The following is a 23,250-nucleotide window of genomic DNA, read 5'->3' as shown; positions in this document are numbered from 1 at the left end:
TCAGAAGCATAATTATTATTATTTTCACGAGGGTGGGGCTTGCTAAAAAATTATGACGGTGAGTAGGATACATCCTCATTAACAAAGGATATTTGGAAAGCCGAGTAAGAAACTGTAACCCCTTATTAGGCTTGCCAATTTGTACGGCGGTCTCTTGCCAGCTTAACAGCTGTGCCAATCAGAGGTTCAGAAACTAAAAAAATTCTATCTTTGCAAGGGAAAGCTTCACCTGTTGAATTTCCCCTGCGAATTTTCAACATTTGTGGGAGGTGATACCCCCAACACTACCTCCAAAAATTGCTGGGCAGAAATACTTTGACCCAGCATGATTTTTTAAAATTTCTATGGCCAGAGTGTAACACACAATGTGACCTTAATTCAGACTTCTAAATCTTTGTTGGATTAAATTGCTAATGAGATCTGTAGGAAGACCCTGTGAACAACTGAGTAATGTTTTCCATGCCCCAAAGACCATGGCAAAGCATCCCTGTAGTCTCACATTTGCCCTCCATTGTATCATAAAATAAATAGATTTGCTGTCCTTGCAACTGATAAATGGGCCCGGGGGAGACGGCTGTTAAAGAGGAGGACGTGTTGGTCCATTCTTAATGTGGAGTGGAGAATATTTGTTTAGGAAAGACCAAATACTCCTGCTGTAAATTTAACTTCTTATTTTCCCTTTGATTTCACAGTTAAGACCAGCGCACACGGTCTTCTGAAAACGGCCTACAGAAATCTGTGCAGAGGGAGGTCAGCAAAAAGGCAGTGGTTAAGTGTTTTCATTAGAGGGGATTCAAAACACACAGGGCGAGATAAGGGAGATTCATATGCTCAGTGGATTTCAAACAAGCACATGAGTCACCGGCCAGCCATTTGGTAAGCAAGTATCTTTCTCTTTCCCAGCAGTATGATAAAACTCCAAGGTGGGGGTGGGAAGTGATGCCTTGATGTAGGGAGGCCAAAAAAGATGTGTGTGTGAACCTAGAAAGTTCCCACTGAGCGGAGGGGGAGGAAGCCAGACAGCCATTTATTTCAACACACTGCTGGATTTACTTAAGTTTGTCATGCAGAATATCTAATATAGCTACTACTTGGATACTTAAAGAGAGAGGACACATTTCAGGGATGTTCACGAGGTGTGTTTTGACAGGCATGTCCCTAGTCAATAACATGGAAATTAGATCGGGGGGGCATGAAAGGTTAGCTTGCTGTTTGGCTGCCCAGATACTAAATATAGACTCTCGACCTGGAGTAACACACATCGAGTTATATCATAAATGGGCAAGACAACACGAGCGTGTGTTGCTCTGACACAGCTAATTTTCAGACTGCGGGTTATTTGCAGGTTGGAGAATTAAACTTCACTTTGGCGCTCAGAATACTTACAAAGCAAATATAACCGAAATCCCTAATGTGAAATAAGAGTACTAGATTTGGCTCCAGTCAAGGGTAGATTGGTATTTCCAAGCTGCTACCCTAAAGAACAGGGATTTTGAATTTTGTGGGGAAGGGGTAGGGAATAGCATGTGAATTGATCTTTACTTGGACAATGGCTGCCTTGCTTAAAAGAAAGACAGTAAAGAGTGGAGTGTAGACTGGAAAGATATACAGTGGTTTAAGTACACAATTGGTTCCAGAAGTCTGTACTTAACCTGAAGTGAACTTTTCCCTTGAAAGTAATGGAAAGTGGATTAATCTGTTCCAGATGGGTCCGCGGAGTACTCAACCTGAAGTGTACTTAACCCGAAGTATGAGTGTAATTGGTTCTGGAAGTCCGTACTTAACTTGAAGCGTACTTAACCTGAAGCAAACTTTCCCATTGAAAGTAATGGAAAGTGGATTAATCCGTTCCAGACGGGTCCGTGGAGTACTTAAACTGAAAGTACTCAAACCGAAGCGTACTTAAACTGAGGTATGACTGTAGTTTAAAATTCCTACTTGAACAAGAAGCTCACAAAATAACCTTGGACATGCTATCTGTGGCTCTTGGACAAGCCTACCACACAGTGTGGTTGTGACGATAGAGAGGGGATGAGGGCACAAATGCTGGATGGGTTCATTGCAGGATGGGCTGGGTCCCCACCAGCTTGAAAAAGGTCAGTAGGGTGGCCATCCCGGGGGGGGATGCCCTGGGCCCAGAGGTTTATGCCAAATACCTCCAGATCACCTATATACTTTTCTTGGGCAAGATGACTGAGAGGGAGATGGTTCAGCTGTAGACCCTCTTTAAATTTCTTGATCCATTTCAACCTGGGTTGTGGCCCAGTTTTGAGACAGAATTTGCCTTGGTTGCCCACATGGATTACCTTCTTTGAGAGAATGTCGAGAGGATTGTGACCCCATTAATCCTCCTAGATCCCTCTCTTTGAAAAATGAATTTGCGAAAAACCAAATAAATTGCTGTCTCAGCCTTAGCAAGTTATACCGCATAAAGGAGAGGATAAAAAAGCAGACTATGTTCAAAACCGTGGAGGAATAGTAGGACGAACATTTTCAGAAGATATACAGAAGCACATTTAGACAGATATGAACAAATGTACAGCATCGTTAACATTAACACACCTCATTAAAGTTATGGGTGAAATAGTATTTTAACCCTTTTAATGGTCTCTATAATGCACAATTATACTAATGACAGTTGTTGGAAATATGGGAAAGGCCAAGTGGATTTTATCCTCTGTTAGTAGGCCAGCCCAGAGGATATTCATGATGAGACCTCCTATTCATGAAGCTGTGATCTAACCACCTGTACTCATCTGCAACGGTGGTCTCAAACGTACACACGGGTCTTAAATATGAAGTGAATGAAGCTTATGTTTTCTAGTCAGAATGAAGCTGGTTTGCGGAAAAAATGCATCAAACACCAGCAGTGGCATAGCATGGGTTGCCTGTGCCGGGGACGGGGAAGTGTGTGCCCCCTTGGTGGCTAGTGCAGCTGGGATGGAGCCCACGAGGCACATGACTGCCAGCGTTGCTGCAGCTGGTGACAATAACTGCACACCTTCTTGGCTTGGCAGCTCTGCCGCCTCCTGGCTTGACCAGCCCAGAGGTGGGGTGTTTGGGCATCCCTTCATCGGCAATGAGAAGAAGGAGGCACTGCCTCAACCTCAAAGGCCTGGTCCATGTGCAGCTTGCCTCCTTGCGGCTCCAGGAGGCAGCAGGAGCTCAGCCACGTGGCCTCAATGAGGAAGCCTGTTTTGGGGGCATCTGGTTGTGTCCCTCTCAGAATTTTATGCCCAGGGCCACCACCCTTCTGAGCCCCCTGACAGTACGCCACTGACCACCAGAATTTCTCAAGAAACTACAGGATTGATAGGGATCAGGGCTAATGTGTACACAGCTTCAAAAACTAGTAATGGGAGTTTACTGCATGTGGAGTAAGTTGTAATGCATGCACACCCTAAGTGGATGGTCAGCTGAAGTAGAATGCCATCAACTTCTTTAAAACTGTGGCTTATGCGCTTCTCATTTTATTTTTAAAGAGCCCCAATCCTTCCTCTCCATCTCTTTCCTTCCTATCATTGAAACCACCAAAGATGCTTCTCGTTTATTATTCTTTATGGAACACTTGTAACATTTGCAAGTGTTTTGCTTGCATGTTGTTCCCATCATGTAAACTGACTATCTACATCAGTGCAAGCTGCTTCCATGAATGACAGGACACTTGAATTGGAAATGTTCTGCTGGTATGGAGGGGCTCTATGTGGTTAGAGCAGTGTACAAGAGAAGCAAATGTTATCTACTGGGAGGCATGTTAGACAATTACCATATGACTGGGGTAATATTTTGGGTCAAACCTCAGCATAAACAGTTTTCTCAGAGGCTTAAATCCTGTACTGTGGAGCATCTTCACTGTACTTGGTGGTACTGGTTGGTGGACTGTTAGCGGTATTTTCTCCATGGTTTGACATGGGCTTGCAAGAAGCATGTGGTTGGTCACAGGGGAAAACTCGACACTTGATATACACTTCCCTGGGAGGAAGCCCAGTGGAATCAAGTAGAAATTAATTAAGCAGGTATATATGTTGTCAGTGGACTCGGTGAGACTGATTCAACAGAGCTCTTACATTCTGTGTTCTTAGCACAGGCGGAACAGAGAAGTTCCTCTGGTCAAGTGGTTGGGCAAGGCGGGTCTGTCCACCAAAAGGATTACCCAAGATTGCACAGGAGACTTGATGAGAAGGAGCTGTCAGGAAGAAATGGCTCTTTCTCTTCTGCAGGGTTGGGCTGTAACTTGGAAAGGTTATTTTTCTTCTGCATTTTTTCCCTAATAACGCCTTGCAAGATTACATCTCTCTCCCAGCGGTCAGATGTACACAATGTCTGTGGGACCCTCCAGCTTATGAATAAAACCGATTCCCCCTCCTTAGTCTTCCTTGTCTTCTTCCTCTCACAAAACAATGGCACAATGTAAGGCTTAACCCATAACATCTGCAACTGGCTCAGCAAAGGCATCAACAACACTGAAACTGCGAGAAGAGATAATAATGCCTGGGCACCTTTCTTGTCCTTTTACTCTTTAAAGAGTAATGCAAATGGCCTCTTGACAAAAAGGTCTCTAGAATTTATATATCTATTATGATATCCATATTGAAATGAAACAAAACCCTCTTTTGATCACTGGTGGACTCTTATTCCTGCCCCTGCAAAACCTATTCAATACTAAATTTTATTCAGGTTCCTTCATAAAATGTTGAATTGTCTTGGGAAGCTAATAAAGACATACTGACGTCAAAATGAAGCACAAAAGGCAGATGTTTCTTGTTACAATTATTTACCCACAGCCACTTTTCCTTGTTTTTAGACAGTGCAGACAATTATTAAATGGGCCATGCTAACTTGCTAATTATTCTTTCCACCATCGTCCCTGCCAAAGGTTTTATAATAGACAAAGCTTTCTTTGACAATGTATGCATTATTAAATGCATTCCTTTTGTTTCTGTTAGTGAAATTTAATTTATATAGATCTACAACACAGATTCCATTCTGAAGGAAATCAGCCCTGAGTGCTCACTCGAAGGACAGATCGTGAAGCTGAGGCTCCGATACTTTGGCCACCTCATGAGAAAAGAAGACTCCCTGGTGTTGGGAAAGATTGAGGGCACTAGGAGAAGGGGACGACAGAGGACGAGATGGTTGGACAGTGTTCTCGAAGCTACCAACATGAGTTTGACCAAACTGCGGGAGGCAGTGGAAGACAGGAGTGCCTGGTGTGCTATGGTCCATGGGGTCACGAAGAGTCGGACACGACTAAACGACTAAACAACAACAACAACAACAACAACAGCAACAACACAGATGGTATCATTAGATAGCTAGCTGCCTTAGAAAGATCAGTCTAAGAATACACCATTTCTTAGATTATATTGTGAACTTGCCAAAGGACCTGCATTACACAAGTATTGATTATCAAATTTATGTTTGTCCGCATCACCTTATTTTTAATGGGATGCTATGCAATCACGTGTCCAATTTGTCTAGATTTCTTTGATATTTCTGTTGTGGAAATGAGATAGTTGCTTGAAGCAGCTAAGGAGATCAGTAGATCCAATAGCTGGCCTTCTCAGAGGCTAGGAAATACCTGGACAGGGGCAAAAGGACCTCCTCCTGCCCCACTAAGCTGAGAATGTTGTAAAACAGCCATCTATGTAAAGAAAACAAGAGAAAGACTGCAGTTTGGGATAGGCAGGGAAAGACACAGAGAGCTGAGTTAGGGCTCTGTAAGTATCTTAGGGACATTGGTGGCTGGGGCCCATTGGGAAGAGTAGGGAGGCCAACAGTAGGTAGAAAGGCAGAGTCAATGACAGGAAGCACCAACCCCTGACTGGTTGTAAGTAAAACTGCAGGCAGGTGAGGGCTGGCTCAGGGCAGATTGAGATGGGTAAGATATTGGCCCATCTGCCCTTAAAGGACCAGCCTTCACTGCTTGGGGTGTTTCTTGTCCAATGTGGAAGCACTGGACTTTGTCAGTCTGTTGGGGTATTTAAACGGCGCCCCCACCCACATTCACCCTGTATACGTGTAAATATCTGCAAACACTTCAAAATGCCTAAAGGCTCCAGGGACCTCCTTCTAAAGGACACCAAACCTGGGTAAGCACTGCATCCCTGGAACTTCTCGTGACTTAAAGAAGTGGGCGAACAAAAGAATAGGAGGCAGACCAATGCAGTACAGATGAGGCTGATCTCGCCATCCATCCTTCACCCTGAGTATGTACACAGAGCTGGCCCAAGACGTTTTGCTGCCTGAGGTAAAGGGCATGGTGAGGGTCCCACCCCTTGCAAGTACAGAAGCTGATGGGGTTGGCAGTTGACTCTTATACCAATACTGTCAGTGGCTGTGCGGCACTCGCAGCTCTGTCTTCCGACAGAATGGTATGGGCCGGGGACACAGGAGAAATGGCTGTCTCTGGTGCCTCCTCCTCCCATCTGCTGCCTGAGGTGCTTACCTTACTCTGCCTCATGACAGGGCTGGCCTTATACTACTACTACAACAACAACAAACAACAACAACAACAACAACAACAACATATTTCTATCCCGCCCATCTGGCTGGGTTTCCGCAGCCACTCTGGTCGGCTTTCAACAGAACATTAAAAACATAATCAAACTTCAAACATTAAAAGCTTCCCTAAACAGGGCTGCCTTCAGATGTTTTCTAAAAGTCAGATAGTTGTTTATTTCTTTGGCATCTGATGGGAGGGCGTTCCACAGGGCGGGCGCCACTGCCTGGTTCCCTGTAACCTCACTTCTCGCAGGGAGGGAACCACCAGAAGGCCCTTGGTGCTGGACCTCAGTGTCCGGGCTGGACAATGGGGGTGGAGATGCTCTTTCAGGTATACTGGACCATGGCCATTTAGGGCTTTAAACCCAACACTTTGAATTGTGCTCGGAAACGTAGTAGGAGCTAATGTAGGTCTTTCAGGACCGGTGTTATATGGTATACACATTTACATTGTCCTGGCCTTGCTCCCTCCACCATTCTCTCGCCCCCCCTCCCCCAAAGATATTAGTTGTATGCAACGCATTATTCAAAACAAAACTAAGAAACAAAAGTTACTGAACTGCAGCAATAGAAGCCTTTTTTATTTTATTTTAAGAAATGCTTAGTCTTTCTGTCAACTTAAAAGCCTGTCATTTGCAGAGCTCCAGAATAAAATTCATAAACCCTGCTAAGTGGCAGAACGGGCTTTACAGTATAGCTGTCGAGTCCCCCCCCCTTTTCTTTACCCCTTTCCTCCCTAACATAATACATTTTTTTCCAACTCAGCAAGTTTCATTCCCTGCTGGCTACTTTTGGCCTGCTATTATATTGCACCAATAACATGCCCATATGACACTGTAGTATCTTTTTACAGTATAATTGCATGTACATATTTTCATTCGTAGCCCGAAGCTTCATTTAAGGGCACATGGTAAGAATCCGTGCTCCACCAGACACAGAACAAAATAATCAATAATTCCAGACAAATCTGTTTTTATAGCCATTTCTGTAATAAAACAATATAAAGTTACAGCGTATAAGGAGACATATTAATGTGACTTTCCATATGTAGTGTAGCTTTTAGGTCTCTTAAACCTTCAAGTTAATAATGCCTAAGGATCCCACTGTGAGTTCAGCTACACTTTTAAAGGCATGCATGCCTTAAAGTGTGCTTTAATAGTAATATATTGCACTGCACACAGTCAAAGAAGCAATAGGCTGGATGTCACTAGGCTTCTTTATGATGCATAAATGTAGAATAAATATCGAGGACGGGGTCCAATGGACTGTAGCCAGAGCTTCTGCATGAATTGGGGTCTGGGAGGCTGGCCCTAACCTCTGACACCCCTAACCCAATATATTCAAAGGAGAAGATTCTGCAGATTTGTGTTTGATGCAGAACAAGAATCTGCAGCCAGAATAAAAAAAAATATGAGGAGATGTAGCACATATTTATCAGATGACTAGGGAAGAGACCATAGAGCGCGTGTTTCACGTGGAAGGTCCCATATTCAATACTGGCAGCTTCATTAAAAAAGTTACATAGAAGGTTATGTGAAAGGCACGGCTGAAACCAAATGAAACCTGGTGGGCTCTTGATGCCTCTGCAGCCCCCAACATCTGCTGGTTGCTTCCTGGCAGGTGAACTGGTGCAGGCAGGCAGCGTTTCCGAGCACAATTCAAAGTGATGACCTTTAAAGCCCCGAACGGCCTTGGTCCTGTATACCTGAAGGAGCATCTCCACCCCCATTGTTCAGCCCAGACACTGAGATCCAGCGCCGAGCGCCTTCTGGCGATTCCCTCACTGCGAGAAGCAAAGCTACAGGGAACCAGGCAGAAGGCCTTCTCGGTAGTGGCACCCGCCCTGTGGAACGCCCTCCCATCGGAGGTCAGGGAGATAAAGAACTACCTGACATTTAGAAAATACCTAAAGGCAGCCCTGTTTAGGTAAGTTTTTAATCTGTGATATTTTAATGTATTTTAATGTGTGTCGGAAGCCACCCAGAGTGGCCGGGGGGGGGCGGGGGGTGGCCAGATGGGCAGGGTATAAATAAATTGTTGTTGTTGTTGTTGTTGTTGTTGTTGTATAGGCAGCAGTGGTGAAAGCCACCTGCCATTTTACTTTCATTTACAGTCGTACCTCGGGTTACGAACTCGATCCGTTCCGGGTTGCAGTTCGTAACCCGAAAAGGTCGCAAACCGAGCGCCATTTTGCGCATGCGCAAAGTGCACACCGAAAACACTTCCGGGTTTGTAGAGTTCGTAACCCGAACTGTTCGCAACCCGAGCGGTTCGTAACCCGAGGTACGACTGTACTTCATTTAAGAGATTTGAAGTCCACCCTTCACCCAAGGGCATGAGGGTGGCAACAGTTCCTGCAGTGCCCCAACATCAGGGCTGGCCCACCTATGAGGCAAGGCGGCAGGATCCACAGGGGCAGCAGGTCTGGTCTCCAAGGGAATGCATCACCTGCTGCCGCTGCTATAGTGGTGGCAAAAGCTGCAGCACACTCCTTGGGCAGCCTCCCCCCCTCCCCACGCCAGCTCTGCAGTGTCTTGGAGAATAGGAGGCCCTGCTGGTCTCCTCCAGCCCTTGTTTCTGTATCCCCCGCTTGTTCCTGATGTAGATCTTCACTTACCCCATCTTCCCAGGCGGGGCTGGGGTGGGGAGTGCCATTTTGTGGTGCCCAAATGTATTGGGCTGGCCCTGCCTGATATAACATCGTACTAGGTGTTGTCAGCAACGTAAAAGGGCAGAACAATTAAAACTCATAATAGAAGCAGAAATCTATTTCAAAATGCCCACTGCAACAGGGAAGTCGTTGGTAATCACCTGACGTTCCACGGAAAGGGAGCCTGTTGAATATCAGCCAGGAAGGAAACTTGAGGTTCCCTGCCTACTGTATTATGGCTGTTCCCACTGGGACTAATAGCAGCTTTAGCAAAGGAGGGGCAAATTTGGATGAGAAATGCACCCTGGGAGGAAATTCAGCTTTACTGCTCCAGTCCAAATCTGATTGCAGATCCTTTTCTTGCATCACATCTGCTCTGCCAGTGAGAGGCCCACTCAAATAATTTCTTATCTTCCTCTTTCTCACACTTGAAGGGAGCTTCAGTTCTGTGACCTGTTGATATGAGGTTGCCCCACATGCTTGGAAAAAGGGAATGCTTTGTTGTTATTTGGCCTTCAGTACTGGAATACCCAAAGTGTGAAGTAGTTTGCTTTTTTTATCAGTGAGATAACTGGTGATATTTTAGGTTGCCAATTAGCAGATTACCAATTTCAATTCAGTGGAGGCAGCTAATTGGAATTGCCTCATGCTATGAACCTTGGAAGCAGAAATGCCTTATCACACATTCATTGCAGTGGCAGGTTCTAATAGGCCTATAAATATAATCTCCTGATACCTTGATTGCCATCTTTTCCTTAATTCCTATTCGGTGTGAGACTACTTTGACACAACCTTTCCTTCATCAGTAGTCTAATTTTGGGATCCTAATCTACACATACTGTTACCAAATCTGGGCTTTGTGGCATGTCACACAGAACAGTGTAAAGACTCACTGGCTAGATCCTGACCAATATCCACTGTTCATGAGCATGACTCCCCCTAGTGAAAACGCAAAGCTTTGCATTACCCAAGTGTAATGTTCAAACTCCCCAAACCAACACCATGTCAAATTATTATTTTGAATCAGGCTTCCTCAACCTCGGTCCTCCAGATGTTTTTTGGCCTACAACTCCCATGATCCCTAGCTAGCAGGACCAGTGGTCAGGGATGATGGGAATTGTAGTCTCAAAACATCTGGAGGACCAAGGTTGAGGAAGCCTGTTTTAAATCATAGTCTTGTTAATGAGTTCATTCTTTAAACTATTTGTCCAAGAAATGCAAACGTCTGCACAACTGATGCTGTGAGAAATTCAAATGGTTTGGGTTGTCCAATAGGTAATTGAGGTAGGAGATATCTCAAGTTCTCTTTACCTTGCCCTTTGACTACCAAAAGAGATACTTTTAGGACTCCATCCCAGTGCTTTCCTTCTAGAAAAAAGAAGAAGTGCTGGTACTGTGTACCGTTGAGTACCCCCAGAAACAAAGCACTGCCCCCATTATCTTGACTGCAATTTGTTTTAATGTATTTAATGCTCACTTTAAGGCAATGTCCTAAGTTCTTAGGTGCCCTATCTTCATTGCAAACAATAAGCAGACCAGACATTTTGAATACACTGCCTGCCTGAAGCAGTGTGCTCCTCGATGAGAAAATGTGCAACCTGCACTATAGGAGGCAAAAGCAGAACTCTTCATAATGCAAAACAATTAGATACTTTGCCCTCCGGTGGAAGATGTATACAGCCTTTGCAAAAGTATCCCAAGGTCTATGGAGTTTTATGAAATATTTTTGAGTAGCCAGACATTTTAACGATTGCTCTATACTGCTTCTAAAGGTCTTTCATGTTGCTGTTCACCAAAATAATGTTCTGTGAGAGGACAGTTTATTATAAATGTGTGTGTGTGTGGTGCAAAATTAAAATTCCACCTTCGAAAAAGGTAGGGAAACGGCATGTGGAAATCTCACCGAAATGCCAGAGGTTCCAGCAGATCTGGAATTGTAGTTTTCTTTCCTGTGGTTGGTTTCTCTCAGAATCCTTCAGGCTGGAATTCTGCCCAAGGTGGCCAGTGGGGTGGGGGGTGGGGGGTGGAATGTCACCACCTCCACAGACCTCACATGTTCTGTTGTAAAGTGACACTTCTCAAAGTGTTTCATAACTTGTGTGCTGCTTCCATTTGGGCTCTCTCTCACATTTGACTTCTCCCCCCCCTTCCTTTCAATTTTTAATCGTGGCAGTTATGTGTTGTTAGCTGCTTTATTTCAAGGGCAGCAAGCTGGCTCAGGAAGGAAGGAGGGACGGAAGGGAGGTGAGGTGTCTAGACTGGACGGTGGGCCTTGTCCATAAGAATAACAATAGTATTAGTAGTAATAAAAATAATAATCAGCCCCAAGAAGTCAAGGAGGGCTTCCTACGATTGCAAAGCGGGATGCTGTTTGAAGGAACAGACATTGGCTTTGCAGCGTTCAAGCAATCTGAGAAATACATAAAGTATTGTTATGAGTTTGGAGTGTTAAGCTGTGTGCCAGACCCTTCTAATCCCTGGATCCAACAAGGGTTAGAATTTAATCAAGGCTTCTAATTCTTGGAATAGCCTGACTAGCCTCCTGCAGAGGTGATAGCCTGGGTGAGGGGGAATTAATGGTCTCAGTGTAAGATGGCAAATGGGTGGCACCATCTCCCTCAACAAGACCCTTTTGAGTGTTAATGCTGTGAACTCCTCCATCTTAGGCTCAGGTTGTATATATGTATAAATAAACCATATGTCGTAAAGACACCACAGTCTCCGCTGTGCCTCATTCCCAAACGGAAACACGAACCCTGGGTAACATGACTGGAACCCCCTGGAATCTCTCACGGCTCAGAAATTGGATGGTGGGCAACAGCACTGTATGTAAATTATGTATCCCTTCTAAAAAAAACCCCTCATTTAAGATTTAGAGCTGTGCGAAACATCCACAGACAGAAAGCTGGCTGCAGGAGACCTAGGATATATGTATGCAATTTGTATAAGATGGTTAGACAAAAATCAAAAGTACACTCAGTGGCAAAGTGAATTATGTGCCCCAGTTCAAGACCCCAGTTCAATCCAGAGAGAGCAAAAGAGCTGGAATTCTAGAGGATTGGGTTCATGACCAGTCAAAGGTGAATGGATCTTATGGAACAAATGAGCAACCGTGTGTGCTTATTGCTTGAAAAGCTGATAATATGTAAATGTCCTGATTTCCCAGACAAGAAACTGAGGTTAATAGTTAATGCTGTTTTCCAAGGCATCCAATGAGTTACAATTTAAGAGAGGGTCAAGAAGATTTTCTAGCCCGTATCTGCTCCAGCAGTTAGTTGCGACATACACAGCATATTCCTGAATTCATTTACTCTGGAGTAGTTCTTTTGAAGTTGGCGAAAGTTTTCCATATATTTTGAGGAGGAAAGCGGGACTCTTAATGTGATTAAACTGGAGCTCAGCATATACTGAGCTTGCTGCTGATTGGAGGAATAGTCTTCATTCTAATGCCTACCCTTAAAAGCCCATGCCGCGGTGGAAGGAAAGGAAAACACACACACACACACACACACACACACACACACACAATTTAGATGAATTTGCTCATTGTACCAATGGAAGTGAGAAGTATGGAAGTGAGAGCTGGACCATCAAGAAGGCTGATCGCCGAAGAATTGATGCTTTTGAATTATGGTGCTGGAAGAGACTCTTGAGAGTCCCATGGACTGCAAGAAGATCAAACCTATCCATTCTGAAGGAAATCAGCCCTGAGTGCTCACTGGAAGGACAGATACTGAAGCTGAGGCTCCAATACTTTGGCCACTTCATGAGAAGAGAAGACTCCCTGGAAAAGACCCTGATTTTGGGAAAGATTGAGGGCACTAGGAGAAGGGGACGACAGAGGATGAGATGGTTGGACAGTGTTCTCAAAGCTACGAACATGAGTTTGACCAAACTGCGGGAGGCTGTGCAAGACAGGAGTGCCTGGCATGCTATGGTCCATGGGGTCACGAAGAGTTGGACACGACTAAACGACTAAACAACAACAACCAATGGAAAACTGAACTGCAGCAGCACAGTGAAATCTAAGATTTAATCTGGGTTTGGAAAACGGAGAAAACACAATTGCTGAAGAAAATGCACTGGTTACATAACTGACCAAGCCCAGGCTTAAATCATTAACATGTGATCATGTGCGGTACACTTTCTGTTTCCAGCAAACCGTTCTGGGATGCTTGGGAAAGGAAAGCACAACAGACCCCCATCTTTGTGGCCTGTTAATCTCCCTGAATGCATTTGTTTGGTTTCATTTAGTGTAGCAACTTGATGTATTTAGAGCATGAAAGGTGGTTGACCGAGCATGACTTCCAAGATCACAGCAAACAATGTTTTTCTAGTATTAAGCAAAATCCATAGTAAAGACATGAGACCATCTGATCTCAGGTTACTCAACTAAGGAGAGAGAGAGAAAAAAAACCCTCTCCCGCTGCTCCCTGCTGATGCTGCAGATGCCAAGAAGGGACTGAATCTCTTGCTACTTATTTGCGGGATGAAGTTGCGTACGGCTGCAACCATATTCACGTCTCTACTGCAGAGGGTGGTGCTAGGACTCAGCAGGGGTCATCTTCGGATCTGGAATTGGTTTCCAACTCCAGGGCTGAGAAACTAAGCGCTGGATGGTGATGTGTACTGAATAAAACATATTGGAAACATTAAAACATAACTTGAAACCATGATATAAAAAAGGACAAAAATTGAAGAAGGACGGGGGAGGGGAAAACCTGATCAGAAATAACTCATCTGCTCTCGAAAGCCTAGGCAAAGAGGTGCATCATTGCTAACTGATGAAAAGAGCACAATGATGGTGTCAGAAGCACCACCAAAAGGAAGAAGTTCCTTAAGCAGGGGGCCACCACTGAGAAAGCCTTACCTCAAACCTCAAAGGGTGGAGGCAGTACCAGCAGTGCCTCTCTTTTTGATCTAACATTCAGTCAGGTCTATATGGACTTGGGATCCAAGTTGTTTAAGACTTCATATGGTAACATAAGCATCTTGCGTTGTTTTTATGAGAGAGGGAGAAAAGTAATTATTTCATTTTTCTCTAACTTACTTTGTATTGCCGTATTGTACAGTGAAAGACGAGTAAGAAACCTTACAGATAAACAACTAAAGCAGAAGCCTAAACCTATATTCTTTTAAATGTGTTTGTGGGAGGGGAGGGTTATTGATCTGTTTTGTTCTTGTTTTTATTACGTATTTCGAGTTTTTATTTTGTATTTTTATGCTGTGAACCTTCCATCATCTGAAACAATTAAAAAACCCTAAGAAATCCAATAAAACAATAAAACCATTTGAAAGACTGAGGAAAGGTGAGCAATTGCAAAATTGACTATCCCCTAACATGAAAACACCTATGCACTTCAGGGTAAAGACTATAAGCTGGCCTCTTCTTCTTAAGCTAGCTTTCTGTTTTCAGAGGCATCTGATGTGGGGAGTATTGGCGGTGACTGGTGGGGAAGTACAGAAGATTGTAAACCTCCTAAAGGGGAGCGGGCCTCTTGCCTTCACATAATACACGGTGGTGTTATTGGAGTCAGGGGGCGCTGCAACCGTATTGTGCAGGCAGATGGCAGCTGACTGGTTAGCAGTGACCCATCATCAGTCTGTGCTGCTGATGTCATCAATTCATGCCACACCTCACTTGCTGCTGCTATTTATTAATCCGCTCTAAATTTATTGTTAAGCTGCTGATGCTGGGAAACATTTGCACGATCCCCAGGAGAATAATTATTCGATGCTTTCTTTCCCCCTTTCGTCTACTTACTGACATAAAATGCATGGACACCCAGAATGAGGTCATGAAGAGAAAGTTAATGCAGTTCAGATGGATGTTTTGAGAAGCTGGTGGTTTACACTGCATGCAGGGCCCTCTAAGTTCGGAATATTAAAATTCCCCAAATGTGCACCGGGATAATACGGAAACTAAAACAGAATATTTTATGCAAACATCTCCTAATCTGAACAGATCTGGCTCTAGGAGGTTATTGCGTTCCCAGAGAATTTGAATATGTTATCCAAAATGAGATGCTAGTTGCAAATTGAGAAAAACGGAGGTCTGACAAAGTGCAGAGCTCCGGAAACACAATAAGCAAATAATCAGTTCCAATTTAGCTGCAGGAGGCTATAGACTTGGTGTTTATGGTAGGCCTTGTCCATGCAACATTGGCTCCATCAGCTATCAAAGCTTTAAATTTGGAATTTAGGGCTTATCCACGCTCCCCTTTTACCCTGCTCTTTCCAGGCAGAGGTCCGCACCCTTACACTCCATGTCTTTCCTTGAGCTTTCCCTGTGGAAAACTGCTCTTTAAAGCAAATGTCAGTTTGGGTTTTCTGTGGATTAACGTTTGCTCCGATGGAGCTTTAAAGAGCGGGTTTTCGTGAGGAAAGCTCCAGAGAGAGAGAGAAAGGTGCTTAGGCACAGGGACATGGACTGTGCCTGGAAAAAGCAGAGGAAAGGTAAGTGTGGATTAACCCTAAGCAAATTGTTGTGCTATCTAAGCCAAACAAAAGAATGCTGAAATTACATTGCTCGGTATTTTTTTATTGCATATCCCTGCCCACCTGCAACATGCCTTCCCCAAGACACTTCAGATTTTATCTGGACACAGGTATGACCAATATCTAGAAAGGGGATGGATCATTAACAGGTCCAGGGTAACTTGTGTGCTGTAAGAGGTGGTGCTCTTGCCATATCTTCTCACTACAAGGTGTATTGTGCAGGTTTTGTAAAACAACAACAACAACGTTTGTGGGCTGAGCTCACCCTTGCCGTGTAAAGTTTGTGCTCTGATCAGTGCTGCAGTTTTGGCTAACTGAACAATGCATGACTAATATTATTAGACATTCTTAAAACAACAACAATGTACTTCAGCCAAAGGACAACGTCGCAGTGCTAATGCCGCCTAGGCTGATTAATTGAGCAGTTGATGCATAATTTGTCAATATTAAGACTGAATGTTCTGTTGACATCTGTTCCTCATCCCCTTCGCCTGTGGTGTAAGTACACTAATACTGGATGTAATACTGCCACCTTCTGGTTGCAGACAGTGGCGGGAGGCCTATAAAAAGTTTGCAATAGCAATAGGATTTGAAATGTCTTACATGTCACCACAGGGAACCCCAGCGGAACAGAGAGTGAGGATTGGAAAAATTTCCAGGATGATGCATTGGATCCTTTCCTTTTGTTCATGGTCCTTTTATTTACAAGACCACGTAGCTTCCGTGTTACGGTGATTTCTTGCACTTATCTCTTTATTTATCCCAATGTATCCCAAGGTATCACAAAGGAAATCTTTCTGGGTTAGAAGAACAGTAGTTCAAAAGGAACAGTGTCCAGTGGCAGCTGGTAGAAATTCTGGCAAGGCGAGGCTCAAATTATGCTGTGGTTGACCACTTGTGAATACTCATGCTTACATAAACACTGATGGCTACATGTGGCTTGTAATGTTGGAAGAGGCCTTGAACTGAACATACTAATTTTCTTCAGTCTTTCTTTTTATATTTTCGATGGTTTCCTTTAATCCATCTACTTGTGTAGATCCTAATCCCTCGCTGCTGACCTATTTTTGAATCTTCTCAAATACGCCTATAAATAAAGCTACAGTGTCAGAATTGGGCCCTTTAAACTTGACACCGTTTAGTTTTTTTTAATAATTAACCCCAGCCTTTATTTTTTTGGGGGGGAGGGAGGTGGGCAAATAGGATCATCTTCCTCTTCTTTGTTTCAACACAGCAATGGCAACAAAAATTTATTTTCATACGCCTATCTGTGAATCTAAAAGTCCCTCTGCAAGCTTTCACACTCAAGAAAGGATGTGAATTTATGACATCTCCCAGAGGATCCCGGCACCATAAATTTAATAGGTTGGAACAGCTTTAATCCTTGCTTCCATATGTTTTCTGAAGCATGGGATGATATTGTAGCCGTTTCCCTCCTCATGGGCAGAGCAAAAATTCAAACTCAGGAAAGGAAGACTTTTCCTCTGGCAGTATTTGCCACTGTCCTTCGGTTTTTACCATTCTTTGAACTATGTAGAACCATACATGTATACAGTTATGTATGCACAGTAACAAACAAAAAGACAGGTCCCTTCTTCATCCGAGGAGGGATGCCAACAGAGAGATGACAGGAAGATGGCAATGGGTAGAAGACAGATTGGTTTCAGTTGTCGATACTCAATATGAGTTGCAGTGTGGAATAAGAACCAGGGGGTGAAGTGAAAGGTTCTGCAGAAATTGTGGGTTTTGAAGGGGTGGGGGGAGTGGGAGAGGCAGCATCATGCAGTTGTCGCGGAAGGAAGTTCAAGGGATACAGAGCAGGTAGGAAGAAAGGGTGGAGTTTTTTTGAGAAAGCAAGAAGGCCATTGAAAATTTTGCAAATAAGGGTGACGAGGAGTTGTGTACTGGGAAGGATGTCATATGGTTTCAGAATGATAGAGAGGAATATCAGGCTTCTGAATCTTCTTCTTCTTTGGCGATCACTCGTAGCCGAGTAAGATTGTCTTCCATAAACACGGTTTTAACAATGAGTCCGTAAGTGACTGTGGAGGTCAATTCTGGACCCACACGTCCTTCCACAGTGGGGACATTGGTTCCCAGGCAGGAGTTGATCACAGTGTGGATTTGCCAAGTATGCTCTCCTCTTAGCATGTTTCTCCCTTGTGTCCTGAGTTCGAGTGTCTTCAAAGTCCATGACACCTTTGGTAAAGGCTGTTCTCCAACTGGAGCGCTCGCAGGCCAGTGTTTCCCAGTTGTCGGTGTTTATACTACATTTTTTAAAGGTTTGCCTTGAGACAGTCTTTGAACCTCTTTTGTTGACCACCAGCATTACGCTTTCCATTTTTAAGTTCAGAATAGAGTAGTTGCTTTGGAAGACGATCATCAGGCATCCGCACAACATGATCAGCCCAACAAAGTTGATGTTGAAGAATCATTGCTTCAACACTGGTGATCCTTGCTTCATCCAGAACACTGATATTAGTTCGCCTGTCTTCCCAAGTGATGTGTAAGATTTTTCGGGCTTCCGGTTGACCACGCCATCTTGCTCAGACGGGGGTCCGCACAGCGGAGCGGACCTCGGCGCTTCAGAGGTGGAGGGAATCGTTCCAGCGAAGCGAAACCTCCTTAAAAGCCCCAAATCGAGCTTTTTGGGGACAGATTTTGCCTGGCGGCGCCAAAAGCGGGCTCTCTCCTCCCCGGATCGGCTTTGTTTAAGCCCCCGAGAGCGAGGAGGTGAACCGCGGCGGACAGGCTGACATTGCTGCTCTGAGAGTGCGAAGCTGCGAGTCTGGGAAGTGGAGGTGGCCAATTCTTCAAAGAACATTCAGCAAATGAATAGACTGTGAGTAATTTGGATTCTTTGGAATGTAAATTAAGGCAACAATTTGGACCTGGGAGAGAGGGGAAAAGAGGAAGCCACCCCCCCCCCTACGGTAACATAAGAGACAGTAAACAGAAACCCGAAGCCGTAAACAGAGATTTCAACTTAAAAGGATTCCTCAAAGGCATCAAAGAGAATCTCCCCTAAATGCAGGGTAAAAGGGGAGAGAGACTGTGGTTGTGATTGCCCTGCAGAAAGAAGTTAAGACTAAGAAAGACCTTTCTGTTCCTCGGGAGCCGGCAGCCCAGACAATCCAGTGAGTTGATCAGGATTTATAGTTAAATTCTATTTCTATCTTTATCTCTGGACTTTTTGGAAATTCTTTTTTGGTTTATATACTTTTGAAATGTGAGTTCGAACTTTATTTTTAAGAATGCAGCCAGCTTGTTAAAATGGAGTCGAGAAAATAGACTGCGATTATATTCCACCCCATGTGACAAGTTTTGACCTTGACAGGACTGAACTATGTCAACAAAAAGGTACCCGCCTGAGTTTCAGCGGACTGTTTTGACCTTAATGTGGGAAGCAAGAATAGAACTATGTCAAGAGGAGACACAACGGCAAGTGTTACAGCAACAATTCCAGATGATGATGGCAGAATATGATTTCTTAGAAGATGAAGCTTTTGAAACTGAAGAAGACGAATGTGAGAATGACAATGATGAGGACTGTGATGACTTAACACAAAATGAAGCCCATCACGAAAAAAATGATGATTTTACTCTACAAAAAGTTGGATGGAGTGCCTCCCCTTCGAGGGGGGCACGATTGGACTTACTGGAACTCCAGAATGACCACAGGGAAGAAGGAAAAATTAAGCAGAGAAGAGAAGAAGCTCAGGGGTCTGATATGGAGGCCTGGATGGCAAAAGACTGTAAACAGGGGGTGGGGTGAAGGGAAAGTGAAGTTGTGATTGTAAGGATGGGTTAATAGGACTATAACTGGACTGCTGACTATGGAACTTGCTGGATTGGTGGGGTGGAGCCAGTACTCGGGGGGGTGTAAGGTTAGTTTGGGAATAATTATAGGTTTAAAAAGTGAATTGATTCTGGAAAAAGGTGAAAATATGGAGGCCTATAGAGGGGTAAAAATTAGGCACGGGAAGAAAAAATGGGAGTTTGATTTCTCAGTGATTGGACAATAGGCGAAAATGATAATAGTTAGTTTAAAAGTGGTACAAGATATAAAGGTGTATGTTATAAAATATGAACTATGAAACTGTTGAAGATGATAAATAAGGGAGGAAAACCGGGGAAGGGGGGAGGGTGGGGAAGCCCACAAAATATGGTTTAACAATTATGAATTTAACAATTATGATGAATTTTTTTTGTCTTTTTTCCTTTTTGTCTTTTTTTTTCTTCTCTTTTTTCTCTTTTTCTCTTTTTGTATTTTCTTTTTTTTTGGTATGACAATAGATGGTATGATGGATGAACTCCTGCGTACTGCCCTGGTTCACTGGAGCTCCCTGGTGGCAGGGGGGGGCTTCGGGGGCAGGGGAGGGGGAGGAGGACAGAAACCCAATCATAAAATGGACCACTTCTGACTGTTCACCTGCGTGGGATACTTCTGTGGCAGGGGAGGACCCATGGAGGGGGGTGGGAAGAAGGTGGAAAAGGTGTATATGTATGTACCATCTTTTGTAATTTGTAAAATCAATAAAAATTATGTTTAAAAAATAATAATAATAAAAAAAAGATGTGTAAGATTTTTCGAAGACACTGTTGATGGAATTTTTCAAGAAGTTGGTGATGGCGTTTTTAAGTGGTGCTATGTCCCCCACACTCATCAGTTGGACATGTGTCCCCCGTAGATGAATTGCAAAATTCAGCAAACTGCTATGACAATTAAGAAACATGGATGCTTTTGTCAAAGGCTATAAGGACTATTTCACAGGGTTCAGGCCAGTCAAACTCAGAATAGGATTAGTCACATGCATATTGATTAGGGAATTTGATATGCTTGCCTGGCCAGGAAGGTGGCAGAGGAGCAGCAGGAGAGCCTGCATTTAGAGTTTGCAAAGCCAAGATTTCATTCCTCTGGAGGGCCTTGTACTAGGCACAAAACAGTTAAATGTGAACAAATCCTTAATATTTGCTGAACTGGCAGTTATGACCAGGCTGTCTTAAAGGCTTTCCTCCTCCAGTTTCAAACATGAATTACAAACCACTTGAACAACGTGAGTGTTGTCATTTGTCCCAAAACCTCGAAAGCCTCAGCCAAAGCCTATCCATCTTGCAAATTATGGAGGGAGAACTGGAAGAACCGAGTGGAGCCAGGGCATTGGCTATTACTTTCCCATCCTCTGCTCAACTATTTGTGATCCACAGCCAAGATTAGTTATAGCTTTGTACAGATTGATTCCTATGGAGAGTGTTTGGATAATAGGCACCTGGAAAGGGATCCCTATGCCGTTTTCTGTTTCCACCTCGATCATCTTACAGGCCTGTGGGGTCTCTCCCAAAAGTTTGTCTTCAGAATTTCAGTTCAGCATAAAGGAGAGAGGAAAAGGTTTCAGTGTATGGATGCTCTGAATATCATCATAATGATATAGTCATACACTATATGAAAAACAACCACCCCACAGTTGGACACATAGCTGCCAAGTCTCCTGTATTCCCCGGGAAACCCCCATTTTTCCAGCTGTTCCCAGCTGAAAAAACGGATTTTTTTGTTTCCCTCCCCCGGTTTATTCTGGTGCGACGGCCATTTTGGAACTGGGCGGAGCATGCTCAGAAGCGACTTTTGATGCTGCTTTGCCCAGTTCCAAAATGGCTGCAGCGCGACTTCTAGTGCGGCGGCCATTTTGGAACAGGGCAGAGCAGCATCAAAAGTTGCTTCTGAGCATGCTCCGCCCAGTTCCAAAATGGCGGCAGCGCTACTTCTGGCCTGCTACTTCCGGTCCAGTCCCTTATTTCTCAGGCCGGAACTTAGCAGGTATGGTTGGACATATTGGTTTAAAAGGACATATGAGATTCACATATTTATTTATTTTTGGTCCTTTGCATAGTCATATTAGGCACAATATTTTCCTTCTGTGCTGCCTTAAGCTTATTTCACATCTGAGATCAAGTGTGTTCTTTGCAAAACCCCTTATCTATCATAGGCACAGACAAAGGATTGCTGGACACTGTCCATGCCCAGCCGTGTGGTGCTGAATCCATTTCTTCCAACGAGGGAGCAAACTTTGTTATGAGCACACTTGACACTTGAAATATGGCGACCAAGAGAGAAAATAAACAGCTAACCATGTATCTCAGAACTGTGTAAAATGATCCTAAGAGTGTTTGACTTACACCATGAGGGCTGCTGCGCATTTGAGCTGCTGGAGCAGAGGACCCAGCAGCTAACAGGAGGCGAAACCAGGGGATAACAATAGGCGGAGTTATCAGTGCTAAGAATCCTCCCAAACATTACCTTCTTCCCTACTCAATATCCTTTTTCACAAGGACCACTGTTCTTAAACCTTTTTCAAACCAGCAATTTTTCAGCTCCCATACTTTTAATTCAGGCTGTGTACATGCTCCCCTTTGCTCTGTGTTCAGTGCGCTCCCAGCATTGGCTTTGGAAGCAGTATACACAAAATATTAGTCACAATCCATTTCTACCCTGTATCTATCATGTTTTAATGTGTGTTTCCCCCACATTTTTGAACTGAGCAGACTGGAAGCTAGCAGGATTGGCACAGGGAATAAAGGCAAGAAGAGGAGTTGTTGCTAAAGCCCCAACTTCTTGAATATGTACTATATAGCTGCTATATCTTATTCCTCTACTTTTTATTATGCACTGCGGAGCAAAATCATCAACCATGGAGGAAGCTTCATCTAAGCAAGCTTTAAGAGCACAAAATTATGTGATCATCTTGTTTCCAGGATCCTGTCTTCCCCACTTAGAGACATCCCACAAGAAAACCCAGCCCGAGAGTTATTAAGTCAACCCAACACATGGTACTATTAGTAGATGACTGGGACTGGGTGCCTGCCAACAATAATGTCTAAATTGGTTATTTGAGTATAGCCCTGCACTGTTTAAGTAGTGGCTCATTGATAACCACTTGGAGTTTGCCTTTCCTTCTAAGCGGTTTCTAAGAAAGCAGGGAAAAAATGACTTACAACAAGAGAAAGTTCAGGGAGGAAAGTGTTCTTTGCAATGGAACAAATGATACAGTGGTGCCTCGCTAGACGAATTTAATTCGTTCCACGGGTCTTTTCTTATAATGAAAAATTCGTCTAGCGAATCCCATAGGAATGCATTGAATTTTAAACTTCACAGCTTGTATGACAATAAGGGAGAATATATGGAAGATGGTTTATAGATACCACCTCACACCAGCCAAATTGGCAAAAGTTTACAGAAATAATCAAGATAAATGCTGGAAATGTAAGGAGAAGTCGGGAGACTTTTTCCACTGCTGGTGGAGTTGTTGTAAGATTAGCTCATATTGGTCAAGCATATACGAAGAACTGAAAAAAATGTTGAGATTTACATTCGAGAAAAAACCCGAGATCATGCTGTTAAGCATGATCCCGGAGAATATACCACTGGATAGGAGGAATATATTACTCTATGCATGTGCGGCAGCCAGGATGTTGATTGCCCAAAATTGGAGAGGAGATAAAATCCCAACTATCCAAGATTGGTACCTAAAACTGACTGAATACATGACATTAGCAAAGTTAACCGCAGCGATCAGAAGAATACCTAAACAAAAAGTCAAAGA

This window comes from Zootoca vivipara, chromosome 2 (assembly GCF_965207765.1).
Source record: "Zootoca vivipara chromosome 2, rZooViv2.hap1.1, whole genome shotgun sequence".
Taxonomy (NCBI): Eukaryota; Metazoa; Chordata; class Lepidosauria; order Squamata; family Lacertidae; genus Zootoca; species Zootoca vivipara.
This window is presented reverse-complemented; position numbering follows the sequence as displayed.